Below are 10262 nucleotides of genomic sequence, written 5' to 3' on the forward strand. Positions count from 1 at the left end.
TAATTAATTCTGATAATCTCAAAATCGGAGTGTTTTTGCGAGAGAGGGGTAACGTAGTGTTCGGTTTAAAAAAGCAGTGAAACACTCCGATCGGAGTGAAAACGGCAACGCTGTTCCTACACAAGCGTGAGTGCATATGTAAACATAAATACATACATTCCTACATACACATGAGTGCAAGTGTATTTTTCCATATTTTTTTTGCAACTGCCGATGTATGAGGCAACAACATTAGCATGTCAACAAGTCGCTGAATAAAATGCAATTTGCAACTTCACAAATACTTAGACCCCTTTCAGACATGTCAAGTCTTGATTTCAAGTCTGCTCGTTCGAAGGCGAAGGAGATGGGATGAATGTACTGTTCTCTCTCTCTGCCCACCTCCTTCGCCTACGAACCGATCAGACTTCAAAGCAAGACTTGACGTGTCTGAAAGGGGTCTTACATACATGTGTACGTACATACATACGAGCATGCATGTTGCTACATATTTATGTACATATGTATACAGTATAAACTTTCGAACTCATTTTATCTGAGTTGGAACCCTCCTATTTTCCTTCTTAAAGCATGATTATGGCAACTTAACTTAACTTAACGTAAATTAGAACTTAGAAAATTAAAATCAAACAGACTTCGCCGTGGCATTATGTTACGTTAAATTTCGGCTGTCCAAATATAAGCAACATCCATTTAAAAGAATTTTTAAGTGACAGCCTCTAAGTTACGTTAAGTTGCCATAATTAGACCTTTAGAAGGGCACGCCAATATGACCCCAAGTTAAAGCTACTTTTCTGATGCGTTCTGGTATATGTTACTACCGAGTACATATAAAAAAGTAGCATTTACATATGGTAATACATACATATCGTGTAAGAGCCCTGTTAGGAGTCATGTTAGAGTCTGAAATATGACGCTTTCTGAGTTTTGAAAACAAATATTTTTTATATTTAAATATAATTATTAATAAACTTTTACTTCTACGAGAACTTTGTTACTTTTGTACAATTCAGAATTCATGACACCAAAAGGGTCCGAAATGAATTAATCTCATTGACTGGTTTCAGAATCATATTTATGACGAAAGAAAGACTAATTTTAGACTCATACATTCTGAGCACTCAGAAAATTGTTTTGATCTCCGGGGGGTTATGAAAAGTGAATACAAATTTATGGCCTTATTCATAAAAAATAAAGTAGGTTTAAAGAGCTTTATAAAATGATGTTTTCATAAATTTTTCAGTTTATAAACCTTTTTTAAAGCTACTTTATTTTTTATGAATAAGGCCATTAGTGTTTACATTTTTGTAACGTATACATACATATACATATATGTAACTACATACATCCGAGCTCATCCTCCAATTTGTGATGTGGGCCTTTATGTTATAACACAAATGGAGGAACCTAAAATCTTACGCCGCCTCCGAAGGGCTAAACATTCCTATTTTTCGATGTTGCTCGAACCAGGGATCGGATATTCGGCTTCGTCGAGGGTGGTACGCACCATTAACCACTCGAGATCAGCGGTAATATGTACTTATATTAACCCTAATACAGATTGTATTTGTTATTACAGAAAACATAAATTTTTAAACAAATAAAACACATCTGACTTCAATTCTAATATGAAATTTAAATTACCGTTCATTTCGTCATGATCCAGTGATCGAAAATAAAGCAAATTAATATGGCACCACCCTCGACATACCATCCTTTTGATAAAAAAAAAGAATTATCGAAAAGGGTTCACGTGGTCCAAATTTATCCGTTAACATACGGACATAAAAAGATATTTCGATGAATTGATAACCTCCTTCTTGTTTTTTTTTTTGAAGTCGTTACTTTATGAAAAAATTTTAAAATCATTTTTTAGGCAAATATTTAGTATTAGTACAATACATATGTATGTCTGTATGTATGCATATAGATGTGTGCGGCCCTCGATCCAAATTTATTTAGTCGCTTTGATTTCCTGTATGAAAATCTTTGGCTGCACCAAACAAAACGTGCATATATGTATATCTATGTACTTACATATCTACATACATATGTATGTGCGTTTGCCTTTGTAAAGCTTGTAGAATAATATAAAACATCGCGTATTTCCTCCTAATTATCGTCATTGATTTTGGAAAATGACTAATTTAAGCGCGAAAACATGTCTTCCGTTATTTGATATACATACATACCTACATATGTACATGTATATGCATAAATCGTTTGCGCTGTAATAGCATCGTATGTATGTACATGAGTTTTTGAACTAAGTATGCTTTCCAATGCCATTTTATCACGAATAACGTTTTTTTTTAATGAAACTCATTGTTTCAAATAAGTATTATACATATATATGTTTGCAAACAGACTCTGGATCAGTGCTTCTCAAACGTTTTCTCGAGTACCAATATTTGGTCAAAGTGGGTACCACTAAACTTATTACATACATACATACATAAGTATCCCAGTGGGAAAATAGGTAAGCATCTTATGAGGTGATTAATTTTTCTTTCAGCCTTTAGTACCAAAGTTGCAATGTAACGTACCGCCGTAGTTATTTCCGAGCGCCGAGCTACTCCAAGAGACTGCTCTACATTCTATGTAGCTTAATATTACATTTACATTGGACCAAAATGCGTGATTTGAAATCAGTCATTTGAAGGTGTTTACACTGCTTGATCCGCATTTGCTTTGACTTCTCATCAAATGAAAAGGGAAGACAAAAACAAAATGTATGTAAACAAACACTACATTTATTATATTGTTAACGCTTTTTTGGACACAAAAAGGCAATTATTCTTTGATTAAACTAAAAATGTGTAAAGCTCTTGTATAAATTAACAATTTTTACACACAAATTTCAAAGATTTATTTATTTCGTTGTGTTTGTTTTGTGTTTGAAAAATTCCAAATGTCAAAGACAAACCAAAGCTTTTGTGGAACTTTTGTTTCTGAGTGCGTTCAATAAAATAGTACGGCAATTGGAACGCATTTGTTTCGTGATTTTGTGTAAATGCGTCGAAATGCGTCATTCTGGAAATGTGAATTTGTATGGAGAAATGCGTGATTTGGCCTCGCATCTGAGGTTTCTCGCCCAAATTACGCATTTGGGCTCAATGTAAATGTAATATTAGGCTAGTATGCAGCTCTCAAGAAAAGAAAAAACTCCATATAAAATGACGTACAAGAAATGGCTAAGAAATTTTCTTGTGTACAATTTTCTTGAGCCAGTACGCAGTTATTAAGAAATTTGCTACATTCTCTACTACGATTTTCTAAAGTTTTTTGTGAAAAAAGAGCACAAGGCAACCCAGGTTTGCAACAGAAATATATGCCCGTTCCATTATTTCTTGAGGAAAGAGTGAGGCAACAGGCTCAGATGTCAAATTTGCTTGGACACACACACACGAAATAATGGCAATTTTTCCTTGACCGTTTTCTTTAGAGCTGCATACGGGCCTTTACTTTGTAAAGCAGCTCAGGGGTATTTATTGTATGTCTGATATCAAATGTACATTCTAAATTCCTACTTACATAAGACTCTCGCCACGCCTTTGTTAAAGTAAGGGAGATTCGGCGGCAGGGAAGTGGTAAGGACCGCCGGGTGGAGTGTAAGTTGCTGGTAAGGCAATTACACTTCACCCGGCGATGTAATTCAAACTACGTTTTAGGAGATGACATAATACAATTAATATGCTTGATGAGGAGAATATGTTCAGTCTAACAGATGACTAAACTTCCTTAAAATGGCGAAGATATGTGCCTATCCATCTGTCTGTCGGCATACCAACTTTATGAATTGATCAAACTTTCCGTTTTCCCACAAAATTTAAATTTTGAAATACATAATTTTGTAGATTATTAAACGTAGGATGTATCGATCATCGTACAGTTTGTTGAGTAAAAGCACTATCAGCTGATTTCCAAAAAATGCAACAGCTGAGATCACTTGTTTTTTGGCATTTGCTCTTATCTCTTACTATTTCTTCCATTTCTATTACATTTTATTCAAAATACACTAACACACTGCCAAACACACACCTACAGCCTGCCAGCAGATGTCGCTGATCGCCTAAGTTCTTCGATTGTCGAACTGGTAGGCACATACTAGTTAAAGAACTAGTATTTTTTTTTAACTGGTTTGGCTTTTCACTGCAGGGTGATTACCAGCATCTCACTCAAAAAGAAATATGTTCATTTTTACTAAGGGAGTATATGTGAATTCAAAACTTTAAAGATGTTTTTCTCGAGTTTCCCTTTTTTGAGTTATGACACTACTGAACCAATGAGAAATGCGATCAACAGTCCTTTACTAAACCAGAGGGGTTTCAACACTGTGTTCGGTAATTTTTCCCGATGTATTTTGTTTGTGTAAAATTATTTTATTATCGCTTTACCGAATTGTCGTGGTGAGAAGCTTCTGCTTAACTGTTCGAAATCCGACTTATACATAGTTTACCAGACTAGCAGAAGTAAGCTGAAAAGGACCAGCCAGCAGTTATCCAAAACTACCGAAAGGGTGTGAAGACCCCTAATGATATGGATAACATTTATGTTAAATCTACACTGTAGATATAAAAACTACATACGCACGTATCAGAATCTATGCGTATGTTAACTTACAAATACAAATGTACGTTATGGAAGTGTACATATTAGAGGGCTGCATGAATTTATCCAAAACGGCTTATGAATTATTCATATCCAAAACGAATGAATGATTTGATTTTGAGTGAATAGCTGTTGCGATATATGTGTTTAGCTTACAATATTCAAACAAATTGAAAATAAATTGAATTGAAATAAATGACAATTTTTTGTATGAATATTCAAAAATATTTTTTCTATGTACATATCTCAAACATACATATGTATGTACATATGTATGTATGTATGTATTGCTGCGCTCTTATTACAATACGAACAAACTTGTTTGTAGAAAAAAACTTTTACCGAATTGAGTTTGAATGATTTGAATGTTTTTCATTCATTCATTAACATTCTTCCATTTGACGGTAGAAATTTAAAACAAACTGTATATTCATAGCTTACAAACTTCCAAGCGCTGAGTGTTTTGTATTTGAAGTAAAATATTCAAATCGACTGTACTCTGGTTGGCTGGAAGTTTGAATGAATTCATGCAGCCCTCTAGTACATACATATGCATGTATATATAACAATTTGTGGGAAAATTTCCTTAATTTTCCATTTGCTCTGCCTTTGACTTTAATTTTTGTTTGGTCGATATAAAAATTCTAGAAACACTTATTCATTTAAAATCTTAGCAACGTTCGAAATATTGATTTTTTTGCTATGTACTAGGTACATCCATAACTGAGAAATCTTACGAAGAACGGGGTTGGGTAAATTCCACTAAATCGAAATTGTCAATGCCACTAGGGCTTTAGTGGTAGTGCATTTCAAATTTCCATTATATGTATGTTTAGTGAAAAAGAAACACAAAGCCTCGGATGGCTTAGGACCAGTGTTGCCATTTTAGCCCTTTGGTGGCTAAATTTGGCTACCAAATTCTTTTTTTGGCCACAAAAATTTTAAATTGCCCCTAGCCCTTTTTTTAGCCCTTTTCAAAATTTATTCATCATTGACATTAAAATTTTTTATATGATTTTCATGAATTTAACTCTTCGCTTATAAAGCGAACGCCTTTCCTTTAAGGCAAATAAACTGTTCATTGTGTCGCTAGCTTAAGTGGTGGAAAAAGTTTGTTTATCGGTTGCTTCTTTTACCTTTAAGTAACGCAGAAGTTGAAAGGACGTTTTCTATACTAAATTTCGTTAAAAATAAGCACAGAAATAAAATGAATTTTGCAATGTTAAACGCTTTATTAACTGTAAGATATGGCTTAAAAAATGTACAGAAATGTTGTCATGATTTTGAAATTACAGATGATATCGTCAGGTTAATGAGAAATGAACAAAATTGTAACGACGAAGAATCGCTTAGCGATGATAGTATTGATATAGATATTTAATGTGTTAAAAAAAAATTTTATAGATTAAATTATTTTACTATGAGTTCATTAAATGAATACTCTTTTGTTTGTTTGATACATACAGCGTCGGACAATAATAAAGCACCGACATTTTAATTCTTTGTAAATTATAACATAACATTTTAAAAATTTCTTTTACAAATGGATATTTTTCGAAGCATAGTTTGAAATTATGTAAGTTATTTAGTATTTTCCGACACTGTATATAGATATGATTCTAGTACTTATGTATTCTTAATGTGATCTAATTTTTTTGTTTATGTAAGAAATTAATTAATTAATAACATATGTATATGTATGTTTTTTACGTTTCTGGGCCGTTATATTATCCATTAACGATTTAACTATACTTTAAAATAGGTAAGTTGGCGGCCCTTAATATGCTTTATGTGTTACACAACAAGTTTTTTTGTTGAATAAAATATTAATTCTTTCCAGAGTTCATTGTTTTTCTATATTATTACTTATAGAAAATGTTTGCGTGTATACTTATATATTTATATGTAGGTAAAAAAATTTAGCTACCATTTTTAGCCACAACGACGATTTTTAGCTCTTTTTTAGCCCTTTTTTAGCCTGAATTTAGCTACCGCTAAAAATGTTTCGCGGCAACACTGCTTAGGACTACGATTTGAGGGCATGCACCTGGAATGTTCGGACACTTAATGCGGAAGGTGCGTTGGACGGGGCAAGGCAAGCAATGTCGGGGGCCTTGCGACGTCTACTATAGCTGCCATGTAAAGGATCGCAAATTCGGTGTTGGATTTGTGGTGGGAGAGAGACTTCGTCGCTGAATACTGTCGTTCATCCCGGTGGACGAGCGTCTAGCCGGGTTCGAAGAAATAATCGGATTTTAGCGGGCCCGAAAGGCCAATTGGTACGATGAGCAGTGTCAAGACGCTGCAGAGAAAAAAAGATGCCGTTTACAGGGCCACGTAGCGATCGTGCGCAACGCGAGCTATGTGGGACCGCTATAGGGAACTGAAGAGGGAACCGAACGTATTTGCCGCAATAAGAAGAGTGATACCGAAATACGTGAGCGCAAAGAGCTTGAATGCTGGCCGACTGAAAGAGAGCAGTGTTGGCAGTTATCGATTGATTTTTTAATCGATTAGTTAATTCGATTAAATTCAATTCGGGTACAGTTGATCATGATTAATTTTAATGTGATTAAACAGCTAATCGTGACCGCAACTCAAAAAATTAGTTTTTAGTCATTAACCCTTAATTTGATTAAGTAGGTTTGGTGATTAATTAATTTATGCTAGAATTTTCCTGTGCACACAAAGCCAGTTAATCGGGTATGACTAAGTCGAGTTTCCTCATCAATCTAAGCAATTAGGCGATCTAGGGATGGATGTCCAGAACGTACTTAGATTATGGAGGGAACACTCTTCTACTCCACTTAATGGTAGCACCACGGAGAATACGAGCCCGAACCCACAGTCGATGATGACGGGGCTTTAGACCTGGCAAATCCGCCATAGACCAGGTATTCACAATACGCCTAATATTGGAAAAGACCCGCTTTCGACAGCATGAAAATAAGTTGTCTTTATTCCGCGATGCCCCGCGAAACTACTACAGCTGTGTAAAATGACGTTGAGCAATACCACCAGCTCCATCAGAATTGAGAAGTGCCTCTCCGAGCCGTTTGATACCACACGGGGTTTCAGACAAGGTAACTCCCTTTCGTGTGATTTCTTTAATCTGATGCTGGAGAAGATAATAAGAGATGACTTCGACATCATCGGTAACAAAAACCCTCTGGTGGTAAATGAGGACAAGACGAAATATCATCTCCTGTCATCAAACAAACAGTTAGCGCATTCGCGCCTTGGACCCCACGGCCACTGTTGACAGTTATTATTTCGTGAAAGTAGATAATTTCGTTTATTTGGGAACCAGCATTAACACCGATAATAATGTCGAAATCCAACGCAGAATCACTCTAGCCAACAAGTGATACTTTGGACTGAGTAGACAATTCAAGAGTAAAGTTCTCTCTATAAGTCACTAATCATGTCGATCACGGACAAACCAAATAGCAAATGTACATATGTCGACAAAACATATTTTACCGTCAGAGATAAAATCAAATATTGCAAAAAACGCGATTGATACTTTGACCACGTTTTCCTCAAAATCTAAAGCTGATACTTACAGATTCGTAATCTGCATAAAAAAGTCTATGAAAAACAACTTTAAGATTTTAGGAAACAAACTTTTTTCGCATTTTTGTTGGCCGGTGTTAAATATTTTATCCATATTCACAACCTTTTAAATGTTTCTGTTTTCAGCAATAAAACTCATTGCTCTGAGGAAATAACTTTTTCTTCATTTTGTTTTGATGTTTGTCGGAAATGGGGCTCGTCATAGGCCCTGTGGAATGGTAGTGCGCACTTCTAACAGCTACACCACAGCGGCCGCCAAATTACAATAACACATTTGTATATTTTGTATTTATGTAATTATTTTGAAATTTTGTAAAATTTGCTCTACATTGCCTACAATTTATTTATCCTCGCTGAATTTTAACATTTCTTTTTTCACTTTTCCAAATATTATCGATGTATGTTTTTTATTGGATTAGATGATTTTTCCCCACACAAGCACATTCACTTTCTAGTAAGATTTATTTTAACACGATGCAGTCCGCAATACGGTGTAACGATCAAACTTTAGAAGCGAGTAGAGAACGAAACACAAATGTTTCAAATCAGTCGAAAAGTGTGTCGAAGTGTATGATAAAAACATTATATCTTTTTTTCATTTCTAAAACGTTTTTTTTTTTTTGAGTTATTTTTTTGAAAATTTTGGGACTAATTTACAAGCATATTTACATTTATATTTATGTCTGTACATATGTACATGTACGTGCATGCAAATTTGTAGCACACTTGTATATACGTATGCACTTCGTTTAAGGTTTTTATGCGAATCTTTGGGTCACTCTTAATTAGTTTTTCAATTTCATACTTTCTTTTAAGAAATTAATTATTCCGCTCGCTGCAGGTTGCTGGGTCGCTTGTAGCCTCCCTCCTCTGTAGCTCGCCGTGTTGGCCATGAAAGCGCTACCACCCACGCCGCTGACGGCAGATGGTCAAGTCGTTAGTACGCCGTAACTAAATAGTGCTCAGTTGGCCGCATTTCGCTTTTCTTACCTGTGCACTATCTACAGTTATTTAGTAACTGGACGAATATACGAATATATGTATGTATTTCTACCTTTGTATGTATGTATGCTTTATATAAGTATTTAAATACATATGTACATATATGTATCTGTGTATTAGATAATTGTATTTACTTGTGTGGGTGAAAACTTATTCACAAATTTTTAATGTAATTAAAAATCAAGGAGCACAAAATTGTGTCCTTCACCGCGCTGCGTCGCCATCGCGAACAAAAACATTTACACTATTGATTTTTTCAAAATATTTTTGGCACTTTTCAGCAGCGGTGGCTGCAGCAGTGAAGGTTGAATATGCTGCTGCTGCTGCTGCTGCTGCTGCTCATTTGCCTTTTTCGGCCACACAGAAATTTTCTCTACCAACCGTTGCCGCAAGCGCGCGCATTCTCCACTGTGCGTGTATCCTTTTTCGCGCCCGACTTAACCGTTTTGAGCCTCAACATCAACTGAGTAACCGAATAGCCCTGCCTGAACAGCCCGAAAAGCTGCTGCCTGCTTTCCATTAAAAAGCATTGCTTGAGCCACACACACATAAACGAATACGTATGTACGTAGCCTACAAATTGTGCGACTAATCTCTAAAGAGAGTATTCCGATATTACTCTCAATCCGGTACAATTGGGCATTAATTAGTCGCAACTAGTCTCATACGGGTACTAATGGAGATCAATTAGTCTCGACACATCTCTAATGGCACGTAGAGAGAGTATCTGAGCATCTTGGTTCGAATCGCTGCTGGGGTAAATTTTTATTTTTATTTTTTTTAAGAGTGATTAGTCGCGTTTTGTACCCGTTCGGGTATAAAGGGGAACCATTAGTCTCTTCATAGGACATGCTCGAACAAAAGCGAACTGTTCATCCATACAAAGATATCAAAAGTGGTACTAGTCGCATGCTCCTTTGCGATTGCTCCCTGAGTCATCCCGGATTAGTCGCATTTTTTGCAGGGTATGGATATACATACATATCCCCAATGTACGTACATACATACATACATACATGCACGCCTATCATATGAAAGTGCTCTGGTGTACGCACTGCTATCGTCCAGTGTGC

At 35.5% G+C, this 10262-nt stretch overlaps 1 protein-coding gene across 4 annotated transcripts in view; it reads right to left on the reverse strand.

The window, feature by feature from the left end:
- The window catches only part of LOC118748128 (beta-2 adrenergic receptor), a 41310-nt gene extending 31663 nt beyond the window's left edge, over positions 1 to 9647 (reverse strand). Inside the window, exon 1 of one of the 4 annotated variants that reach the window (XM_036482449.1) lies at positions 9571 to 9647. The gene's annotated coding sequence lies outside the window, so the exon portion shown is untranslated. Of the gene's footprint in view, positions 1 to 9323 lie in introns of all 4 variants that reach the window. The other 3 variants (XM_036482451.1, XM_036482450.1, XM_036482452.1) reach the window with 3 other exon arrangements.
- Between the last annotated feature and the right edge of the window lie 615 nt (positions 9648 to 10262).

Source organism: Rhagoletis pomonella, unplaced genomic scaffold (assembly GCF_013731165.1).
Source record: "Rhagoletis pomonella isolate Grant_MI unplaced genomic scaffold, Rhpom_1.0 Rhpom_scaffold_00012, whole genome shotgun sequence".
Taxonomy (NCBI): Eukaryota; Metazoa; Arthropoda; class Insecta; order Diptera; family Tephritidae; genus Rhagoletis; species Rhagoletis pomonella.